This window comes from Canis aureus, chromosome 9 (genome assembly GCF_053574225.1).
Source record: "Canis aureus isolate CA01 chromosome 9, VMU_Caureus_v.1.0, whole genome shotgun sequence".
In the NCBI taxonomy this organism is placed as follows: Eukaryota; Metazoa; Chordata; class Mammalia; order Carnivora; family Canidae; genus Canis; species Canis aureus.
This window is the reverse complement of record NC_135619.1, coordinates 29210448-29235375: the sequence shown is the minus strand read 5'-3', so window position 1 is coordinate 29235375 and position 24928 is coordinate 29210448. Positions and strand designations below refer to the sequence as shown.

The window sequence follows — 24928 nt, the reverse complement described above, 5'->3', positions numbered from 1 at the left end:
CATCATATAGGTGCTCTCTTCTCCTCCCCTGCCTCACTTGGAGGCACAGTTTATCACTCAGATAAAATTTGTTCCACTTGACCCTTCACACCTCAAGCTCCAGCCATCTGGGAGAAGAGCCTTGAGGATGCTCTATGCTCTTTCCTCTCACTGCCAGCTTCTATTATGAGCCTTTTCATGGAGTCACCTTGCTGCTCTCCCTTTCCCTTCTCTATCCTTTGTCCCTGGCTTATTCCTTAACTCTCAACTCCCATTCAGTGTTCAAGTCTCAGCCTGAGTGCTACCTCTTGAGGTATTTTCCCACCATCTAGCCTAGATCAAGTCCCTTGCCATATAAGCTTCCTGTAGCAAACAGGCTTTCTTGTTGGTGAAATTCACTATGATTCACCCTGCTTGCTGCTGGATAGTAAATTCCATGGAAGCCAGCATCTTGTTTTTCTCATTTCCTATCAAGTGACAAATTCTTAGCCTAGTTCCAGAGACATAGTAGATGCTCAATATGTACTATTTGTTTGGTGGGTTGGTTGATTGTCTCCAGCCATATAGGAGAGAAAAAACTAGCAATTAATAAATAAATACTTTGGAAGCACTTCCAAATAAAAAAAGAGTGAGACCCTCTCCCCCATTCTAAGAAAGAGGTTGAAGAAAACACAAAACTATTATAGAAATGAAGACAAAAGTAGAGATTGTGATTTTAATAACAGACAAAGTAAAATATAGGCCGAATAATCTTACATGAAGTAAAGCTAGTTCTTTTTAATGCTAAAAGTTGGAATTCACAAGGGACATTGATTATAAATAATAATTGCACTAAATAATAGAAATGTTTCCATTTCTATTATTCTATTCTATTTTAATTTCTATTATTCACAAAAAATTGTGACCATGGTATGGGGCACAAACGGGAAGAATACCATCATAATGCAAGGAAAAGAATAGAGAGAGAAACATGATAAAAGATAAAACAAGTATGGAAATATAAGCTATTTTTATTATGTATTATAAATATATAATAAATATTCCTGAAGAATAATACAGAGAAATTAATATGGAGCAAATAAAGTAGAAGAAGAAATTTGTGAACTAGAATATCTGAGTTTGGGAATAAAGTTTCACCATAATCTATGTATAGTCAAAGAAAGCTATATTTAGATTTATTCCAGTAAAAAAAAATCAAAATCAATTTTCTTCACTTTTATGTTTAAGCACATAAACTGAAGGAATAAAAATGAGTTTTTTTTCCCTTGGAACACCAAATATCATGTGATAATATTCATTTTGGGGCCGAAAGTGTAGCTTCAGAATTGTAGCTAAGTTGGAGTTCAGGGTTAAGGGAAGCACAAAGACTTTCTCTGCTAGGCAAAGTTTCAGAACATATAGCACTTTGGAGAAATTCTACTAGTAAAAACATTTGTAATTCTCCTAAGAAAATTTTCATTTTCTATCTTATATTCACCATGAATTATACAACCATAGTAGTCTTTCTTTCTTTTCTTTCTTTCTCTTTTCTTTCTTTCTTTCCTTTTTTTTTTTTTGAAGATATTTTGTTTATTTGAGAGAGAGAGAGAGAGAGTGCATGAGCAGGGGGAAGAGAAGAAGGAGAGAGAGAGCAGACCCTCTTCTGAGCAGGGAGTTTGATGTGGGGCTCGATCCCACAACCCCAAGATCATGACCCAAGCTGAAGGCAGATGCTTACCCTACTGAGCCACTCAAGTGGTTTTTCTTTTTAGTTGGTTGGAAGAATATTAATATTTAAGGCCTTAATGATAAGGTTAAAACTGCTAGTTATATCTGTTTCTCCCTTCACTTCTTATGCAGTGATAGAACTTTAAGCTGAGAACATGACTGCTTAAATAAACATTATTCTCCCAATCTTCCTTGACTTAGGTGGCCGTGTAAATACACTCTGGCCAATGAGATAGAGTGAAATTGAGGTGTGCAAATGGAATGCAGGTGCAATGAAGAGTTGGCCATCTTGAACCATGCAAATGAGAGGCAATAGAACCATGAAATAGCCAAAGTAGCTTGGGCTTCTGAATATTGTGTAGAGCAGACCCATCTTACCTGCCTGAAATCTTATATGACAGGAAAATTATTTTCTGTCTTATAAATTCATTACTATTTTATTCTGTGGCACATCAACTGAATTTTAATACAGATAAAAAGTATATATACAATGTATTTAAATGTCTCCAGGCTAGCTTCATCATTGTTTTTCTTCCTCTATTTTTATTTTTAATATTTCACCTTATTTTTTGTGTCTTTGCATACTTGCTTAAGTATTTTAAATATAAATAAATATGCTCACCACTTAGGTATACTTTCTAATATATTGTAGATAACCAAGAGATGAATCAAAATTTAGATTCAGAAGTGGGGAGTTAGTATTTTAGGATACTATCAGTGTTGAATATGGAAATAGAATAATAAATGACAATAGTAAGTATAGCCAGATTATGTTTTTCTTTCTCTTCCTTTCCCCTTAGGCAAGAGAAGAAGGAATTTACTAATACAACTCAAGACTCCGTCTGTGCCTGGCCTTGTCATGCAAAGAATAAAACACAGGCTTGGCCTTCAAACATCTACTTGTAGGGAAGAGAACAGTGGTCTCATAAAAATCCTTCACTTTCAGAAACTCATGACCTTGAAGCCCAGCTTGGATCTCATCATCTTCAATTCCTAGAGAAATCTATAAACCAGCTAAGAATTTTTGTGTTTAAAACGTTTTTGGCATAACATACCCCTGTGAAAAAAAATTCAATCATACAAAAAAAAAAAAAAAAAAAAAAAGCCCAGCTTTTAAAATCATATCCTGGACAGTGTAAACAAAAACTTAATTGTGCTTTATTTCATAATCCCAAACTGAATCTTTCCTTTTTCTTTTTCAAGAGTCCACTATCATATTTTTTTTTTTTAGAAGGAATTAACCCCAAACCTCAAAATCCTTTCTCTAGCAGTTGCTTCTAATAAACTGGAACACTATATCCCACATCCAAGAAAGATGTACAAATAAAAGGCTTCATTTTCCAATCTGTCTAATATTAATATTATCTCTTTATATTCTTTGTTTGCTTTTGCTTGATTTACCTTCCTGTGTATTTTAATTTTGTAATTTTGTTCTAAAGAGATTGGCCTTGGCTTTTTATTTTGAGAAATGTTGTCTTTTAATTGAATCAGCTGCTTAAGACTAATAGCCAACATCATATTTAATGGGAAAATGTGAGTGACTGTCCTAAAATCAGAAATAAAACAGGACTCTAAAATCACCATAATTATTTGACCATATTCTTGAATTTGGGGGCTATGCAATGAATTATAAAATAGAAATAAGATATATAAATATTTGAAAATAAAAGATTAGCACATTGACATATCCAGATGATATGAATTTTTGGTCAGAAAAAGCCTAAGAGGACCACCAGTTGGAACTATTATGACTGGTAAGTAATTCCGATAAACTAGTTAGAAACAAGATAGGAAAATAATGTAAAGTTAACAGTTTTCATATAAACCAGTAATAACTAATTGAAATACAATAGGTAAAAAGTACAGTAAACTTTCTACTATGAGTAGCCATATCCATTATATCAAAAAGCTTTGAGAGCCTCTTATGGACCTACATTGATCTATAATGTTCCTGCCCTTGAGGGCTTAAATTCTAGTAGGTGAGACTAAAATGCAAACCTGCAATCACAATAGGATATGTTCAGTACTAGGATAGAGATAACATGCAGGATGAGGATGTTCCAGCTGGATTCTAAAGGAAAAGTATGATTTTGGTGACTTTAATAGGGAATGGTTGTTCAGGTATAGAGAATGATGATGGTTAATAGTATCAAGGTGTGAGAGGGAAGCTTATTTGTTCAATAAGGCAGGGTCATAGGGTACAGGGGATGGACTGGGCATGATGAAGGCAGTGAGATAATATGTAGTCAGTTTATTAAAGGCTCTGAGCTGTGTTGAAGGCTACAGGAAAATACCACTTGTGACCCTTAGAATCTCCTCTCATCTTCTTTAGGCATTTTGAGGGTGGTGATTACTTGGATGATCTTTCTAGTTCTTCATTCTGTTCTGAAGATGTTTGGTGTCAGGCTGGTTGTAGTTTCTCCTGCTTGTTGATTCTGCATGTATAAGCAGGGCAATATGTTTGAATCACCTTTGATTAGCTGGGGCACAGAGCAGGGAATTTCTACGATATCAAGCTCCTTCTCAGAGATGGTTACCTATTGATAAAAGCCTAACAATGAGCCTTGGGCACTGAAGCAGTGTCTCAAGATGGTTTTTATAGTAAGGAAGTAGCCCATTGTGGTGGATCTGAGATCACCTGAAGTCCACCAAAAACCTAAAAGAGGACTTTATGCAGACCATGTGGTCTGACTCGGGTAAGTGGACTGTATCTGGATCTGCCTGATGGCTACATTTGGAGAATGCATGTGTAGGTTTTCAGTTAGAGAGGTCCTATTCAGGTTGAACACTGTGTTTTCATAAAGATTAGTGAGGTCTATTGAGAAATTGGTACGGTTCGTTGCTTTTGCCAGTTGAAGATAATGAGATTCAGGCTGGGTAGGAGGATCATGAATTTATTTGCATGGTTCTACTCTGGTCAGATATGCCATTGAGGCCTTGTGGCTTATCAGATTTATAAATTAATTTCACAAGGGAGATTATCCATCTTACTTGGTTTTGAATGAGCCCCTGGATGATAATATTAACAATAGCAGGTAACATTATGGAACACTTAATATTACTCAGGGTCTTATTCTAAGTACTTTCCTTGAATCTTCACACCCCTATGAGGTAGATGTTGATTATTGTTCCCATTCTACCCAATGGGTGGATTTAGGCTGGGAGATAGTGTCTTGCTCATGGTCATATATGTAAGGTTTTATGGGAGTGTGTTTTAAACCTGCGCCTGTTAGATTTCTAAATGCATCCTCTGGACCAGAAAGCTCTACTTCTTTGGAGGGGATTAGAATTTTGAGAAGGGGAATTTTGAATTGAAGTGGTTGATCAGGTTGCCATTTTCTATTCTACAGAACTTGAACACAACTTTGTTGACTAGGAAGTTTTTCTCTACCCAAGAAATCTTGTTTTTGTCCACTTTTTAATAAAACAAAAACATGCACATGGAGGCCTTGGGATAAGATAGAACTGATGATTATTTTGGATACATTTGTCTCCATTCTATATGGCTTATATCAATTGGTCTGGGATAGAAATGTGGGATGGAAGGTACAGATACAGCTAATCAAGGAGTACAGATATGCAGAACAGGATCTAAGATGTAAACTAGGTGTGGCTGGCTCATGGAAGAGCTCACAGCCTGTCTCAGAAACAAGAATGTGTATTCCTGTGAGCAGACATCCTCCCTGTGAAATCCATGTCCATGTAGCCCTGCTTGAATCTTGCCATTTTTATCAGGCAGAAGGAATCAAAGAATGCATTTGTTCAATAGAATCTCAGTGGTATCTGAAACTCTAAAAACCTATGAACAAAGTGTTGAACACTATAATCTTGGGTGAGAGTTGAACTTGGAAGCTGGTGAATGCAGTAAGATAATATACTAGGTACAGAAGTATGACTTTGTAGATCACTGAGCAGTTTGGCAATTTTACCCAGTGCAGACTTTTATTAGGTCACTTGTGTCTGTTGTAGTTTTTGCCTTGTCATGACTGGAAGCCTGTTGATATCTTTATCAGGATGAGCCCTAAAAATGTAGGAAGACCATTTTTACAATATGTCACCTCTTTATGTTAGGCACAATATTGTTTGGGGCACAGTGTCTTGCTCACGTTCAAATGTTTATCCTTTGAAATAAAATAATAAGAAACAAAATTAAGTTTGGTTATTAGTAAGAGAAAGTGAATGCCATTTTATTATACTTGGCATTAATAAAAACCAAAGTTTTGTGTTAAAAAATAGTGCATCAATACTATTTCCTTGCCTATTTTAAGTGGAATTGTAAAATCATTTTGATATATAGGTATTTTTTCTAAAGGGTAATACTTTAAATATACTACTTGCTGGGGATAAGCTGAGCTTATCGTGTCCTGTGTTTTTATGATCTGAAAAACGTGTTTTGGGCTCTGCAGGCAGATATCCCGACAATAACAACCCCGTGCTTTTTGAGCTATGACGAGAATACGTATTGGCTGGAATACTTCAAAACAATGGTGGTTTAACTCCCACGATTAAGTTTAAGACTTCGTCCAGGGTTAGATCTCACTCCTAATGGTGGCAATATCTCACATTTACAAGGCACTTTCATCATAAAAGGTCCCAGAGTGCCTTGTGAGCATACATCTCCAGAAATGACTATCCTCAGTGTTGTAGCCATTTCTTAGGAAAGCAACAACACCCATAAGGTTGCAGCAGTGTGGTTCCCCCCAAGGACAAGGGTGATGATAACAGTCAATCATACCAGACTTTAATTTTAAAGCAACATAATCTATTGACCCAATTTGACTGGCACACCAGTATTAATGTCCTTCAAAAAGTTTCAGCAAGCCTGTGATGATTATGAAGTCAGTGCTTGACTTTTATATGGCCCTTGACGGAACACCATCTCTTAACGTCTTGCCAACTTAGTATTTTTATTTTCTGAAGTAATAGTTCTCTCCTCTGACTTAATAAAAATAGGTGTTATGCATCCCCTGTAGTTTCCATATGTTCTTTGGAAATTTCTAATGCCTGAATTGCCTTTGTTTATGTTTGTGTAGGTTTCCTCATTAGGAACTAATTGACACGTCTGGGAAGGATACCAGAGAGATTTTTTAATTCCTCCCAGATATCTGCTTTTGTAAAGGCAAACACAAATTAAAAAATAAGAGGCTTAATTCTCGCTGTTGGAAATATAGGAAGAGACTCTTCTCCTTTTTCTTAAAAGACTTGTTTTAGAAAACTTGGAATTTTAAGTTCCTTCTCTTTTGGAAATGCATGTAAACCCTTTTAAAGGCTAAATAAGTCTCTTATCAGTTTTATGATCCAAGACTGTCTTTCTCAAGGACTTGGGAATAAATTCTTGTAAATATAATCATCAAGGAAGATAGCACCCCATCTTCCAGTTTCTATGGGAGGGTAGAGGCTCACTATAGAGGGTGCCTGCATCCAAAACTACTTCCCCTCATAAAAATATGAGAAATTTATTCTTCCTTTGTATAAAGCCTTCTAGCTAACACAAATGGTCCCCTCAATTATCAGATGAAACTAGGATGACAAATGGTGACTATGTGTGACAAATGGTGCTGTCAATTCTTCCTGCTTGAAGACTAGTTATTGTTTATTTTGAGAACATGTATGTAATGGGTTGTATCTAGTTGCCTATATATATATATATATATATATATATATATATATATATATATATATATAAGGTGAGTTTTGTTTTTTTTTTGTCTTTGTCATCTTTTAGCAAATTACTGGTGATGCACATTTTTTTTTTCTGGTTTAATGCTTGTTCAGTAATAAAAATGTTTTCTTTCTTTTCTACATTGTGGATGAGCTCCCCCCCCCGCCCCCGACTCTTGCTTTCTTTCTTTTTTTTAGTTTGGCAGGAAATTTTGTTTTCAATGCTATTTCCCCAGTATCTTCTTTTGTATTAGTTGCCATTGGGTGATTAGTAAATTTTTATTAAACTAGCTTAGGCATAGCTGTTGGAATCACCTGGGTGATGGAAAATTAAAACAGCAAACCTCTGTTGAGGACTCCTGATGAGGTAGGCATGGTTCTATGGGCTTTAATATATTTTTCTTTTTATTATTAGTTATTTATTTATTCATGAGAGAGGGAAAGGGGCAGAGATAGGGGCAGAGAGAAAAGCAGGCTCCCCGCAGGGAGCTGGACACGGGACTTGATCGCAGAACCCCGGGATCACGCCCTGAGCCAAAGGCAGACGCTCAACCTCCTGAGCCACCCAGGCATCCCTATATTTTTCTTTTAATCCTCTGGGAAAACCGTAGAGATTTCAGTTTAATTTTCTTGTCCATTTAAAAGATAAAAGAGGTAACTATTTAAACAATAGTATGTTAGTTATCGTTATATTCAACTTAAACTTTTTATAATAAACCATGTAGGGCTAATGTCAGTACTTCCTAAATTTTGGTTCTGAGCATCTTTGAGCCTTTGACTTTTTCTACAGTCATCTGCCTCCAAGCCTTAACATCTGCTCAGAATTCTTCATCCCTGTCCTTCTTCTTTACTGTTCTTGGAGGAAGTCTGCTTAGATGGGGAGGGTGGAAGTAGGGGCAGAAACTACATGCCCATAGGCTCTACCATTGCTCGATGGCAACTTAATATATCATTAAACTAGAGTGGGGTGAAAGGCTACCTAAGGGAGATTCCTGTTGCTTTATTCCATTAACATTTGGCCAAAGTAAACATATCTCTTTTAAAAATATATTTATTTATTTATGGGGTTGGGGGAAGGAGTGACTGCGGGAGTGGTGGGGAGGCACAGAGGGAGAAACAGACTTCTTGCTGAGTAGGGAGCCTGATGCAGGACTCCATCCAGGACCCTGAGATCATGATCTGAGCTGAAGTCAGATGCTTAACTGAGTTGCCCAAGTGCCCCAGCATACCTCTTTTTATTTAATTTTTTTCTTTTACCATGTTAAGGTTCTTAAACTTTTCAGACTCCCATTTTTAACATTTATTAGAATTAAACATAATCTATACAATATAGTCAGCACAGAGCACATGGAAGGGGCTCAATTATCATTTGCTATTATTAGGTATTATAGCTCAAACAATGGGGAGGCATATGGTGTGACCTTGAATGCTGTTAGTGTTATTATATAGCTTTTTGTGAACTTAAGAAAATTCTATAATCCTTCTCTGAGTCTACCCCTCATTTTCTGGGTGAGGATAATGCTAGATGATATATTAAAATATATTTGAGGGAAAAGTCAGAAGGTAGAATGAAAGAGTGGAGGTCCTGAAGGGGCTTCTGTGGGCTGTCCTCCAGCATTCAGGATAAATCCCAGGTACAAAGGGCCAGGGAAGTACATAATTCAAGCTTCCTCCAGAGTCACTGACTCATGCATAGGTTCTCTGTAACCAACATCCAAGAGGATCTTAATATTGTATCACATGCCTCGTCCCCAAGTGAACTTCGTCGGAAGGGTGCAGACATCAGTTTTAGATGAATAAGTTCTGGGGATCTAATGTACAGCATGGTGACTGTAGTTAATACTATAGTGTGTACTTGAAAGTTGCTAAGAGATCTTAAATGTTCCCTGCATGCATGTGTGTGTGTGTGCATGCACAGTAACTAAGGTAATAGATTTGTTGTCTTCACTATGCTAATCAATTCTCAGTGTATAGGTATATCAAATTATTACCTTGTATACCTTATTCACAGTGTTTTATGTCAAGTATATCTCAGTAAAGCTGGGAAAAATACTGTGTGGGGGGAGGTTGCCAAGCCAGTGGGATCAGAATCATCAAGGCTGTGGCTTGGCTATTTGCATTTGAAAACTGGCCAGGTGATTCTTATGTACATTGTATTTGAAAAATCACTTTTTATTTTTTTTCAGTTGAAGAAGGCAACTAAGGTGAGCCAACTGTCTGTGGTAATCCGTTTGATTTCCTTCTGTTGTTCCATATACCTTTTCTGGCCAGCTTGGCATTGTATTTGTTTTGGCATCCGTAGTTTAAAAATGTGGACTCAGTCTAAAGTTAGATAAGATGTTTAACAATTGTGCTGCGAAAAATCATATAGGATTCATTCTTAGATCAGAAGTCTATCTTACATTTGGATTATACACTCCTTTCTGTTAGTCTGCAGATTTGAACATTGCTCATCTGGTGGTATCTCCACCCCGCTTTGCACCAGGAGGGGCTCGGCTAGCTTCCCTCCCCGCCAGCCAGCAGCCAGCCAGCCCTGCGCCAAGCTGCATGGGCGCCCCAGGGGCCACCTCCCGCATTCACTGCTGTGTTATCACCCTGACCAGGCACTCGCCACCCTTTCTGCTGGTTTCAGGTGTGGAACAGGAAACCGCATTTCTGGAATCTGCCCTCCCAAGTGTATTTGTTGCTCTGCAGTGGTAGCCGTAGCATGAGGCTAAACGTTAAAAATGGAATTTTCTCGGTGAACCGAGCAGAGAATTTTTCATTTTATTCGTCCGTCACTTCCAATGGCAGCAGCTTCGCACAATCCTTCCCTAATTTTTAACACAAAAGATGGAGCCTGGGAAGTATGTGGGTATTGATGCCATGGTTAGAGAGTTCAATCCACTGAACAGGAGCAGAGAGACTTCATTTTTCAAACAGCAGCAGAAAACAGCCCTGACCAAACAGCCATACTTTATTATTATTATTATTATTATTATTATTATTATTATTTTAGATTTTATTTATTTATTTATTCATGAGAGAGACACACACACACACAGAGGCAGAGACACAGGCAGAGGGAGAAGCAGGCTCCATGCAGGGATCCCGATGTGGGACTCGATCCCGGGTCTCCAGGATCACGCAAAGGCCAGAAAGCCGGGCCAAAGGCAGGCGCTAAACCGCTGAGCCACCCAGGCTGCCCCAGCCATACTTATTTGGTGGCAAACAGAGTATGCCTAGTTCCTTGAAGTGACTTCAACAGAGGGAAGCTGTAGAAGATGTTGGCATGGTCTGTGTGTGTTCTGACACTCTGAGAAAACATTATTCCAGAAGTATGTTTGTTTCTGATGTCACTTGTTTTGCTCAGGAGATTTTCTTTGCTCCATGCTTGGAGACAGATGAACACAATTGGGGACAGTGATTATAATTCCTACCCTCTTTGGAACTACTGTATTGGGCTAGACGCTGCACAGAGTAACACAACATAGCATGATGGTGATTCTGGCACTAACCTACCTCATGAAGTTGTTTTAAAAATGAAATGAGGTAAATGCAAGTGAGATGCTTAGCATAGTACCTGACACAAAGGAAGTGCTTGATAAAAACTAGTTATTTTTTATTTTATTATTGATGCTTTGAGAGGCAGCCTAGTGGAGTCCATGTTAAGGGCACAAACACTGACCTCAGACTGGGCCTAAGTCCTGCTCTGTGACTATGGGCGAGTGAACATCTCTGGGTCTCAGTTTCCTCACCTTCAAAATGGGAATAATAATTTGTCTATACACAGTGGGTTAGATATATTTAAATGTATTTAAAACAATGCCTGACATAGAATGTAACATAAATAGTTATAATTTTAAAAATGCTTTAAATGCTCTATTGCTAATCCCCAGAAAAAAAGGTATGTATTATCTATATTTTAGAAGGAAGAACAAAGTGACTTGCCCAGCCACGTGGCTTCCAAGTGCTAGAATCACAACTTAAACTACAATCTTCCTGCTTCCAAAGCCCATCCTCTTTCCATAGCAGGGCTGTCATTCTAGTGAACAATATATTTTTGAATTCCCTTAATGTTTTTTTCTTTCACATTTGGTTTCTTTGACTTCTCAGCCAGAAACATTATTGTATTACCTTCATGAGAGAGATTTTGTCTTTAACATCTTTACTTGATCAATTTGAGATCGAGTGTGAGTTCTTATTATTATTTTTGTGGTTATTATTACTATCTTTAGAATTTGGTTGTGTTGGCTCCTAAAGACAAAAATTGAAATTTTTATTGCTAAACAGTCTTTTGAGGGGAAAGATTGAAAATTAATGAGAAAATTAATGTTGTTTTTCTTATTTTCATAATTTACTTTTACTTTTTACAAGCATATTTTATGACAATAATACATTATTTAATCCTTTGTATTTCTATCTCCAAATTTTAGGGCAAGAGAGAAGATTCCCTTCTTTTTTTTTTAAAATAAATTTATTTTTTATTGGTGTTCAATTTACCAACATACAGAATAACACCCAGTGCTCATCCCGTCAAGTGCCCCCACCAGTGCCCGTCATCCACTCACCCCCACCCCCCACCCTCCTCCCCTTCCACCACCCCTAGTTCGTTTCCCAGAGTTAGGAGTCTTTATGTTCTGTCTCCCTTTCTGATATTTCCCACACATTTCTTCTCTCTTCCCTTCTATTCCCTTTCACTATTATTTATATTCCCCAAATGAATGAGAACATATAACGTTTGTCCTTCTCTGATTGACTTATTTCACTCAGCATAATACCCTCCAGTTCCATCCACGTCGAAGCAAATGGTGGGTATTTGTCGTTTCTAATGGCTGAGGAATATTCCATTGTATACATAGACCACATCTTCTTTATCCATTCATCTTTCGATGGACACCGAGGCTCCTTCCACAGTTTGGCTATTGTGGACACTGCTGCAAGAAACATCGGGGTGCAAGTGTCCCGGCTTTTCATTGCATCTGTATCTTTGGGGTAAATCCCCAACAGTGCAATTGCTGGGTCGTAGGGCAGGTATATTTTTAACTGTTTGAGGAACCTCCACACAGTTTTCCAGAGTGGCTGCACCAGTTCACATTCCCACCAACAGTGCAAGAGTGTTCCCCTTTCTCCACATCCTCTCCAACATTTGTGGTTTCCTGCCTTGTTAATTTCCCCCATTCTCACCGGTGTGAGGTGGTATCTTGTTGTGGTTTTGATTTGTATTTCCCTGATGGCAAGTGATGCGGAGCATTTTCTCATGTGCATGTTGGCCATGTCTGTGTCTTCCTCTGTGAGATTTCTCTTCGTGTCTTTTGCCCATTTCATGATTGGATTGTTTGTTTCTTTGGTGTTGAGTTGAATAAGTTCTTTATAGATCTTGGAAACTAGCCCTTTATCTGATATGTCATTTGCAAATATCTTCTCCCATTCTGTAGGTTGTCTTTTAGTTTTATTGACTGTATCCTTTGCTGTGCAAAAGCTTCTTATCTTGATGAAGTCCCAATAGTTCATTTTTGCTTTTGTTTCTTTTGCCTTCGTGGATGTATCTTGCAAGAAGTTACTGTGGCCGAGTTCAAAAAGGGTGTTGCCTGTGTTCTCCTCTAGGATTTTGATGGAATCTTGTCTCACATTTAGATCTTTCATCCATTTGAGTTTATCTTTGTGTATGGTGCAAGAGAGTGGTCTAGTTTCATTCTTCTGCATGTGGATGTCCAATTTTCCCAGCACCATTTATTGAAGAGACTGTCTTTCTTCCAAAGAAGATTCCCTTCTTTTGTCAGTTTCTACTCGATGAAGGGATTGGACAAGAAGCATTTATGGCTTTGAGGACAAGATAGGTTATAATAAACTCACATAATAAGTTAGAAAACTGGAATGAGTAATTCATACACCTGGGCTTGGGGTGCTCTCAATGTGTAGGTGCTAAGCTTGGCAAGGGCCAAATGATCAAAGGCACGGCTCTGTCCCCAGGGCGGCTGAGGCAGGTGAGGTTATATGAAGCAATACAGACACATCGGGGATTATTAGCACCACCCAGAACTAAGTTAAATTACTCATTAGTTCCTCTTACTCTCAGTGCCTAAAACCTGGCATTAGAAGTGTTTTTTTTTTTTTTTTTTTTTCTCATCATGTTACGGTCAAGAGGTGACTTTATTCATTAACTTCCTCTACAATATCCCATCTTGAAAATGAATAATTTTTCTTACTTCTTAGGTAAAGTCTAGGCAAACACACTTTAAGACAAGTCTCTTACCTCTCTCCCAACCAGCTGTTTTCCTACATCCTGTTTACAATGGAATTCCTGAGCGGCTACTGTCAGAGAGCATCTCTGTGGGAATCCACCTCACAGAAGGGACCTAACTTTTGTCTCTATTGTTTGAAACACTATAGTCTGATGTCTTGTGGTGTTATCTTAGTGTATATTTTGTAAGCTAAATTTTCCCTTCTCAGTTACTGTGGAAGAAGTAGGTGTTGGTGAATTTGCAGCAGTTGATGTTTGAAACATTGTTGCTTTATTACAAAGCCTCCCGGTTTCTCTGCTTTTGTCAGCTTTTGGGTGAGGGGTGGGGATATACTTACATGAATAGAATGAACTGCTCTGACTCTGCTAATGAGCAAAGTAAATTTCCATGATAGATCAATTACAAGATGTATTTATTTGTTGTGAATTTTACTTTGGTCTTTTTCCCTCAATATTAAGAAACCGTGTAGATTCTAAAATACATAGGTTATCAACATTTTACTTTCCACTTTCCATAGATTTTTATTTCCATCCTCTGCCACTTCTGTCCTAGGCTGTGTTTGGCCTTCTAACTTAAAATTCACATGGAGGCTATTTTACTTGCAAAATTGAAGAGAAGAGATCCATATGTTTTTTTTCTATCTCTACTGCTGATCTTTTTTTTTTTTTGAAACTAAAATTCAGCCTCATTCATCACTTATAAAGGCACTTTGAATAAAAGGGACGTATAGTATAAATGCCAACAATGTGTCCTTTTGCTATATCTGTAATAAAGCTATTGTTAATGGTTCTATCTATCATCTATCTATCTATATATCTATCTATCCATTCAGCCTGAAAAAGGAAGCAAAAAATTTATAAGAAGTCATCTTTGCTTTTTCCTCAGAATTCTTTCTCATCATAAAGTCTTATAAAAGGTTGATATGGCTTAGAGCCAGTGAAACATCAATGAAGGATGCTACATTAATGAATGTAGAGACAACGAAAATGAGGTGTCTGAATGAGGAATAAATTGGTTCATTTTGGTGGTGCATAAATTCTCTCAGGCCATTTGGACACAGTTTAATACATTTTGTTTTAGTGCATGGAATGCTTTTCCACTAGCTGGGGAGAATGGTGGTATCTCTGAGAAAAAAGAAAGAACTACAAGAGTAAGTTACAAAATGTGCAGACCAAATTAACTCACCAATCCAAGAGTTAGTTAGATTTTGAGGAAGAGGGAACATGGAGTAGAAAGCAAGGTACTGCTGCTGAAATCTGGTGCAGAACTTATCTAACTATCCTGGTTTGGCATCTCCAAACAATAGCATCCGAAGTCCTATTAGTCTAGGTTTGGTTAGTGTATTAATTTGTTTGTTTTGTTATTGCTGTGTAACAAATTTAGTGGCTTAACACACTTGTCATTTCAGTTTCTGTGAGTTGGGAGTCTAGGCCAGACTTAGCAGGATCATTAGAAATAGGACAATCCGGGTTCTGGCCAGGGCAGTGGATCAGCTTCCAAGCTCCCTCAGGTTATTGACAAATCTCATTTCTTTGCAGCTGGAAGACTGAGAGCCCTGACTTCTTGCTGGCTATGGTTCAGAAGCTGACCACAGTTACTAGAAGTTCCCCGCAGTTCTTGCCACACATTCTTCTTTATAGGGCTTCTCACAACATGGCAGTTTGCATCTTCAAAGCCAGCAAGAGAGAAAGCAAGCACGTCTGTAAGAGCAAGTCTGTTAGCAAGATGCAGTTTTACATAACATAACCCTGGGAGTGATATCATATCATCACTGCCACCCTCTGTTGATTAGAAGCAGTCATGGCAGGAGATCACACCAGCAAATCATGAGGCAGGAGCACGGCCATCTTAGAGCCTGTTTGCCACTTAGGATACTTGAGTCATACAGAGAAATAGAAATCACCCCCAGAGAGGGCATGAAAGTGTCTCCAAGATAGTGATCTTTTTGGGTGGTAGAGCAGGCATTTACTCTTTAGCCTTTTTGCTTAAAATCTGACTTTGTCATTGTCAATTGCTGTGTTTATCTTTAGAGGTTTTGTTGGGTGAGTTGTAATAAACTAAAAACTGCCATAGGTGGCTTCCGTCTATTTGAGATTTTTCTTAGATGAAGAAAGTCACTTTCTTTTAAGGTCAGTTCTTTTTTTTTTTTTTAATTTAAATTTTATTTTATTTGAGAGAGAGCTCACAAGCAGGGAGGAGGGAGGAAGAGGGGCAGGGGGAGAGGGAGGAGCAGACTCCCTGGGAGCAGAGAACATGATTGACAGGCCGGATCCTAGGACCCCATCACCACAGACCTAAGGCAGACGCTTCACCTAATGAGCCACCCAGGAGCCCCGAGATGGGGTCTTTTTCTCAAAGCTCTGTCAAAGTAACTTTGGTATTTTCTACATGCAGTGTAATCTTTATTCAGCTACTGAGAAGAACTGATGTACACTGATTTCCTCCGATGTACCTGTTGCCACGCTGGGTAGCATTTTTTGTAAAACCTACTATATTTTGTATTCTTTTTGCTTAAAAAGAGGTAATTAGTTGCAATCAAATGTACTAAATTCCCTGACCCTATGAACAAGGAGGCTTTTACCGAAAACTGTTTAGCACTGGTGTTGATTTATAGTCAAGATGATGATGATTTAGCTACTTAAGGATCTGAGAGTGGCTTATTGCCCACTGAGGGGCTGGCTTATGGAATGCTGCTCTTAACTTTATTTTGATGGTTTTTCTCTCATAATGACCTAATTTTTCTCCCCATTCTTAGTTGCCCCATTCTCAGTCATTTATTCTCCAAATTGCTTTTGGGTACTCTTTAATGCTTGCATTACTACATCTGTAGACCTAATATGAATAGCACTCTCTGCCTTGAAAGTGAGCACTAATTGAATTTGCTTGCATTCAGTGATTTTAATGGGGCTCTGGAGTGTTGTTTAGTGACAACTTTTATATGGAAGACACTGAAAAAATTAACATGTTACATTTAGTAAATTAGCAATTACTTAGCTCCATTATATCAAAAGCAGTCACACGCATTTATAAATATTACATTCATAAAGCATGGCTTGTACATCAGGCTTCAGGGCTCCTTTTTTTCCCCATGGGACAGTGTTTATGTCAGCATCATACTTTCTTGAAAAAACAACAGCAACACAAAATTTAATGAATGAATTCTTAGGTGAAAAAACCCTAAATTGTAGTAACTATGAATATTCATTTCACTTTTCTTCCTTTTTGACAGACCCTTCCCCTACAAAACGGTCTCAGTGAAAGCCGATCTGTCCCCAGCTGTAAAATTAAACATCTCACCTTGTCTTTGGGCCATAGCTCTCTCACCAGAATGTTCAGGCAAAGGCAGTAGGATTGAGATAAAGTCTATGCGGGCTTTTGGGGAGATTTATTTTGCTGTTATAAAAAAGCACAAGAAGAAATAGTCCCTCTTTTTCTTTTTGAGGTTGTGTTCACATGTGACATCTGGAATTCTGGCAGCTTGTCTTGAGGCCATGAGGGAAGTTGCCATGCTGAAGATGGCAGAGTAGAAAGAGAGAAGGAAAATGTATCTCAGATCATTTAGCTTCTGAATTAGCTTTTCTTGGAGAAGACCCCTTTGGTATTTTTAATATCTAAGATCATAAAATATCCTTGTTATTTAAATTAGCTGAATCATTATTTCCTTCCTTCCTTCCTTCTTCCCCCCTCTCCTCTCTTTCCCACTCCTTCCATCACTTGCAATGCAAAGGCATTGTGACTGATTGACAAAGATATCTGGGATAAAAATAAGTATCTTATTAAATTTTCAAACTTCTGCCACCTAGGAGCTGGAAACTCCTACCCATTGCTTGTTTTTAGGTCAATTGTTGAAGGCCCTAAAACACTTCTTAAACTATGAATAAGATTAAGAGGCAAAAAGGACGCTTGGGTGGCTCAGTGGTTAAGCATCTGCCTTTGGCTCAGGGCGTGATCCTGGAGACCTGGGATCGAGTCCCACATTGGGCTCCCTGCATGGAGCCTGCTTCTCCCTCTGCTTATGTCTCTCTGTGTCTCTCATGAATAAGTAAATAAAAAAAAAAGATTAAGAGGCAAAGGACAAAGCTACTGCCTATATCTGCCAAGCAATATTCATCTACTAAATGAAATTAGAATCCAGCTCTTTAAAAAACAAACAAACCAACAAACAAAAAAACATAGTCCACAGAGATTTTTAAACTCTGGTATATGCTTGTTGAGCTGTGAAAGGCCAAATTAGATCCAGTAAGACTGGGATCCTGACCCAGTTCTGCTCTTGCTTACAGATCACTTTATAAACCCCAATCTTGGATTCCTGTCTAGAAAATGAAGAAAGCTACCTCAGTGTTTCCATACTTCCCTGATGATAAAAATTACTTTTTCAAGATGAGAAAGTGGTAGACATGTGTTGTTCAGCTTTTCTACTTATAAACTGAGTGATCCTGGGCATGTCAGCTAACCTCTTTGAATTTTGAAGTCCTTATTTCTAAAATGGAAATTATGCCTCATGACACTGTGATGATTATCAGCCATAATGTGCATGTGAAAATGCTTTGGTAAATAACAAAGTGCTATATTAATGTGAGGTGAGAGTGTATTGTGCTGATTATCACCACAGACCATCTTTTGCAGCTCCTTGTAAAGCCTGTATTATCTTTTTAGCTCTTTTTATTACTGTCCTTGGTCTACTCTAGCAGGGTCCCCAAGATGCTCTCAAATGCTCTGCAAGATCATACCTATTTTCATAATGATACTAACATGTTATTTGCTATTTTTATGCATTCTCTCATAGCTGGAGTTTTCCAGAGGGTATATGATTTGTGATATCACAACAGATTGAACATATAAAAGCAAGCATGACACTTCTAATAAGCCAGATTTGCAAAAATATAAAGCAGTGCCACTTTTTTCACTACATTTTTTATAGAAAATATATTATTTTTCATAAAATATGTCATTTATGTTAATATGTAATAGATTAAATTTAATCATTTTTAAATGAATTAATATAATTTTCAAAATTTCTCAGTTTAATTTCCAACATGGTGAGTAAACACAAAACACATAAGTAAAGCTCTTTAAAGTTTTTAATAATCTTTAAGAAAGAATTCTAAGACTAGCACATTCGAGAACACTATCTAGAGTAGACTTCTGCCTTTTGGTTCTGAGAGTACTGTGCTCCCCAGTTTTACTACCATCTAGGCTGAATTTCTTTGTCTGCTACACTGAGAGTTACTACCTAATGGCCAACTTCTGATTTCTTTCTTTTTTTCTCTGACTTTCCTCCACTCTTTCCCTGAACACTTGTGACTTGAATTAATCTCTGTTTTCTGGATCTTATTCTTTTTCTTCCTTGATGGATCAGGAATCTTGGGTTAGTTCTCTTCCAGGCAGCTTAACACAGAAGTAGCCTTCTGTTTTGTTTTGTTGTTCTGTGCCCCAAATCCCAACTCCCTTCCTGTTTTGCAAGATCCCATATTGTTGAATGTTGGAGGAAGACAAAGTTGTACCTCTCAGTTCAGGAGCTGAAGGGAGCAGATACTCCTTATCCCCACTTGTGGTTAGTAGGATATGGCTGGTGAACTAGGCTTGACTACTCAATAGTAGGTAGGCTTGACTACCCCCAGAGTTGCCTGGGGCTTTGATGCTGAACAGGTAATGGAAAGGATGGCCTAGGACTTATTTGAGGTACCATATCAGTTGTCGCATTATAATGGGGTCCATGTGTCGTACCAGCGGTAGCAGTGTCCCCTAGTGACAGAGGCAGTACTAGTGGCAGTGTTGTGCTACCAGCCTGAGGGATCCTGCTGCAGGATTTGTTTGTTCCTGTCCATTTTCTGTGCTTTCTCTAGCTTTCCTGTCAATTCTGCAAGCTACCTTATTTCCTTTTAATATATTCCTCTTCTACCAAGTTAGCCAAAGACCATTTCTATTTATAGTCAATAATAGCTACCACTTGAATAGTGTTTCCTGTGTGCCAGCCACTGTTCTAAGTACTTTGCATATATTAACTCATTTAATTGTCACAACAACGCCATGAGAAAGATACTATTATAATCTTCTTTTTCCTTCTTTTTCCTTATGGGGAAAATATGATAGAGGTTTTTTTGTGTGTGATAGAGGTTTTAAATGATGTTCCCCAACTCACACAGAGAGTAAGTGGTTGTGCTGAGATGCTAAGCTGGGGAGACTGGCTCCAGGCCCAGCTTTTAAGCTCCTTGTACCACTTCTGACCAATACACACATACATGCCCAAGACAAGGTTAGAAGTCTGAACCACTACTGCTCACGCAACAGGAACTAATGCTGCACGGAATCCCAGCCTTTCCTCAACTCTTACAATTCTCATCCTTTTGACATGAAGGTATGTGTCTTAATTTGCATATAAAGTCAAATGAAAAAATAGAAGAATAATTAATTGTAGCCTGTTATGGTATTTTAAAAAATATTTGATTTTAATTTTTTTCCCGGCCATTATTTTATATGGATTGTAATGAAAGTCTATTTAGGATCTCTGAAATAAGAGTGATAACAGACACTCTACCTTAAATATATATACATACATGCACATACATGTATACTGAGTACTTTTAACATGTAGTTGCACTTAATAATTTTGGCTTACTGGTAGCAGAAAAGGAGAAATGACCAATGTCTAATGTGTTAGCACTTCATGTGTGCTCTTATGACTCAGAATGATCTAGAGTAACTTATATTTCCTCTACCTCCATTTCCACACTTCTCTACTCTCCAGGGGCTAAGCAAGTGAATTAGGATGCTATAGTTTATTTTGTTTAAACCATACAATTCACATCAGGTGGTGGAGTTAATTAGAAGGAAGAAAAAAGGTCAAACAATAAATAGATTGCAGGGCATTTGCTTGGTTCCATACACTGCATTGTGTAATTACCAATCATATGACTTCTCCGCAATTACATCATCATGAACAGTGAAATTACATTTCAGTGATAATTTTAAAACTACAGCAGTGGCAATCCAGTGTTAATAACTCTGAGCATGATTACAGAAAGCTACTGCCTATGGTTTAGTAAATACTAGTACTTGGAGTTAAATTTTCATTTACTACAGATCTAACACATTACCTCTTTAAACTTCATCAGTGTGTTCCCTGTTCTTCAAAAGTTTCATGATCCCATTAAGGCAAAGGCAAAAACTGGTGCCATGGACCCCTGACAGGTAACTGCTTGACTTTGAGAGCAGTGGAAGTATGCAGGGGACCCATTTTGCAGGGAGATGATGGAGGTAATTGTGCCATAGTGAAAAGTGAGAACTTGATAAGGAGGGGGCAAGAGCAGTCATGAATTCTGACATGATGAAAGAGCTGTGTTTTTAATATAGGTGAAACACTGAATTAGCTGACCAGTCTCTTCCCGCTCCAGTGAAGATGACAGCACATCATGTCCTCTTTTGGAAGGCAGAGAAACAGGACTTGCATTAATTTGAGTTTTTATTATTTTCCCTGGAATTATCAGCTTTTTGTCAGCTTAAGATTCATATTCTGAACCTCAAGAGTGGCTAAAGTAAGGACTTCAGGCAAAATTTTGCTCTAGGGCTACTGAACCCTGGGAGGGTTCAGTTTAGATTTTTGTATTTGGTCCAGTTTTACCAGAGGGCTGCTCTTTGATCAACACTATGGTCAAGGCTGTGTAATTCTGAGCCTTTCAAGTGCTGCTTATGAAATGCTGGAGCTCTGCTAGGAAAACTGGGTCAAGCATAGTTTATGTTCCTTATGGAAAGAATGTCATAGAAGTATTTTTTTCCTTTCTATCATGACTATGAAAAATCAGGAAAAGTGCTTGAAATAATATAATATCTTGCTAGCACTTCTGGATAATGCAAACTAATCATATTTCTCTAGTAGCCACAGAACAATCAGATGTTCCTTTTCTTCCTTGCCATACTTGACCATTGCTCCCCATAGTATATACATGTCCCCCTTAAGTTTCTCTGTACTTTGTAGTCCTTGTTCTGTTTTATAGCTGACCCTGTGTTTGGCACATATTCAGTATTTTAAGAAGGATGGAAGATTGATGGTGCTTGCTCTGTCTTATTCCCTCCCACTGTGTTTTGAAAAGTGTTTTGGGACTTCTTTGCATCCTTCAAGTTTCTCCTGTTGACTTTTCAAGAAGTTGGGTCACCAGGATGTGCCAGGGTAGATAAGAGGACACTGAATTGGTTCCCTGGAGAACGAATCAGGGTGATAAATTGGACTATCAACACCTACAGGTCTGGGAATTGCTTTCGATTTGTCTTATGTAGCTTATTTATCTGAGCATACCCTTTATACCAAGAGTACACTTTGCAACAGATGCTCACGTAAGACATATGCAGTGCTGAAATATAAGGGAAGCGATCAGATTAAGTTCACACATTTTGAAATGGAACTGATGGAAATCCCAGAAGATTCAGATTAATGTAAGCTATAAAGTGAAAAAAGGTGACACAGGTTTAAGAGAATTAATGTCTTAATTGTAAGAATCCATGGGCCTTGGAACTGCAACCCAACTTGACCACGTGCGGGGACCACGGCTTGATCAGAGCCCTGGGTACATTGGTGTGGTTGAACCTTAAAGAAGCTGAATAAATGGGAAGGTAGAAAATGTGGAATAATTCTCCAGTCTTGTCCATGGCATGCTTTGACAGAGGGAGTTGCTATCTCCTGGCTGTTGGAAGGAGCTATTAGACTGGTGCTAAATGATGAAAGTTTTGCCAGCAATTGGCAGTCCAGCCTACCTGGCCCAAAACTAAATATGAAGTGAGAAAGTATTCAAAACTAGAGATTCTGAGCATGAAGGAATAAATACAGGCAGTTTGTCCTGGAAGACATCAATGGGAACTAGCAAAGAAATCACCATTCATCCAGTTAAGAAAATAGTGAGTACCTGAAAATAGGGCAAGCACTCTTCTAAACACTAGGGTCTACAGGAATGAATAAAATAGTGAAAATCCCTATCCTTAGGGAGTTTACATTCAAGTAGGGAAACACGGATAATGAACAGTGTGAGAAAAATATTCAGTAAGTTAGGTAAGCACTATAAAAAAATAAAGTGGGTTAAGATGGCTAAGGGTCATTGGGGGTGGGGTTGTCATTGTAATTGTAATTTTAAGTAGAATTGTTATAGAACACAGCCCTAATCAAGAGGAACAAACAATATGAGAAGCATACTAAACTCTACTTTTTGGTTTCTTGGCTTGAGGAGAAAGTGAAAAAATACTCCACAATAAGTTCTGCACTTTTTCGATTAGTATGTAGAATAAAGATAACTTAGGAAATCATTTTTAAAATGGATATTGAAGATTTTGAGGCTTGAGAGGAGAATGAGAACCAGGACTAAGAAGGAAGGAAGAGACTGAATCAGAAAAACTGTGTACCAGGAGTTTCAAACATGGTGTGAAGTTTTCCGACAGCAGCGAGACCAGAATCTTCTGGACGAGATGCAGATTTAGAATGTTGGACTTAACATGTAAGAGAAAAGGATCTTGCCCCCTTTTCTCTCTATCCCCTTAGTGTGCCTGCCCCAGTGGCACTTCCAACTCAACCTCAGATGAATTAAAATAATGTGCAGATTAAAAGAGCAATCTGTGCTTTTCTTATCATATTGGTCTCACTACATCTGCAGTATTTTATCCAGTTCTGGTGTTACATTTCAAGAAAGATAATGGCCAACTTGTATGTATACAGAATAGAATGATCCCTACGATGAGAGGAATGAAAACCAGATCACAAGAGGAATAATTGAAAGAATTGGAGATATTTAATCTATTGGGTAGAGTTGGCTGACATATTAGCTGTATTCAGTTATTTCAACGTTTTAGTATGGTAAATGGTTCTAACTTGTCTTATGTGACGTCAGAGAAGAAAACCAGGATCAGACAGTAAAGATTTCAGAGTTCTCAATATCAGAAAGTACTCTAATAGCTGGATCTCCCAAAATTGGAACAAAGTGTCTTAGAAGAGATTTTTGCTTTCAGACGTGGCATCTTGTCAGAGGTGGAATGGCCACTTGAGGGACTATTCTAGGGGTTGGGGAAGGGGCAGTAATCTCAGCTGCAAGATTCAGTTTCAAATCCAGAGTTGGGAGATGTGATGATAGTGCGGATCAAGGTGACTATTGGAAGATCAGAGGGAGAGATGGCCTTCTCTTTCTTTCAAGTTATAAGGGTTGGATTTACTATGTGGCTTGTCATAGTCACTGTGTAGGGCTGATGTTCCTAACTTGCTGTGCAGCAGAATCACCTGGATGGTCTGGATGTGGCCTGGGCGTGGGAGCTTTCAAGAAATTCCTCAGATGATTCTAATGTGCAGATGCAGTTGAGAACTCTGGGTTAGGAAAGCCATCCCTAGTGTTCAAAGCCTTCTACAACCAAGTCCAATCCGGTTCTCACTTTCTCTTCCACTTTTGCATGAGGAAATCTTAGATGGCCACCAATTCTCTGTGTTCGCGATTTCCCAAACTTGGTTGGATTTTTCTCTGCTTGGTCTGTGATCATGCCCCAGCTTCTGCCAGGAATATGGTCCTCCTGAATCCTTATCCTGCTCCCCGCTGCCAGTCTTACCCCCATCATGGGGAGACTTCTTAAAATCCTTCCAATATGTACATGTATGTATTCCCACTATAACATGTGGACAGAGACCATGACCAAGCATTTTTTTTCCCTTCATGGTTACTAGCACCGACCCTTTAAAGTAGTAGATGATAAATATTTTTGGAAAGCATCTATAACAGTGGTTCTAAACCCAGGAAGCTTTATTCCCCTGGGGGATGTATGGCAATTTCTGGACACGTTTTTGGTTGTCACAACCAGGGTTGGGGGATGTTATTGTCATCTAGTGACTAGAGTCCAGGGATGCTGCCAAATGCACAGGGTAGCCTTTAGAACAAAGCATCATCTGGCCCCAAATGTCATAGTGCCTACTTGAAAAACCCTTGATCTAGAATAATCAGTCTAGTTCATATGGCCTACCCTTAAATTCTAGCTATAGGTTTAAGGACTAAAATAAGGAATTCCTGTTAAAAATGTAGCTTTTTAAAAATATTATTATTAGGAAACTTAGGATATAAAGGAAGAGCAAAAAAAATCAGTTATAATTATACCATCACAGCATCATGTTAGTCCTTTTATTTTTCTTTTTAAAATATTTTATTTATTTATTCATGAGAGACACAGAGAGGGAGGCAGAGACATAGGCAGAGGGAGAAGCAGGCTCCCTGTGGGGAGCCTGATGCAGGACTTGATCCCAGGACTCTGGGATCAGGACATGAGCCAAAGGCAAATGCTCAACCACTGAGCCACCCAGGTGCTCCCTGTTAGTCCTTTTTGTATAAGTTTGCTAAAATCAT

The 24928-nt window shown here is 38.2% G+C and overlaps 2 long non-coding RNA genes across 3 annotated transcripts in view; both read left to right on the top strand.

The window, feature by feature from the left end:
• The window catches only part of LOC144320535 (uncharacterized), a 75826-nt gene extending 72796 nt beyond the window's left edge, over window positions 1-3030 (top strand). For both annotated transcript variants that reach the window (XR_013386169.1, XR_013386168.1), the window contains one exon: window positions 2487-3030. This is a non-coding gene — a long non-coding RNA (uncharacterized LOC144320535). The remainder of the gene's footprint in view (window positions 1-2486) is intronic.
• Window positions 1-24928, top strand: part of LOC144320534 (uncharacterized) — a 538453-nt gene that overhangs the window by 161790 nt on the left and 351735 nt on the right. The window lies entirely within an intron of this gene.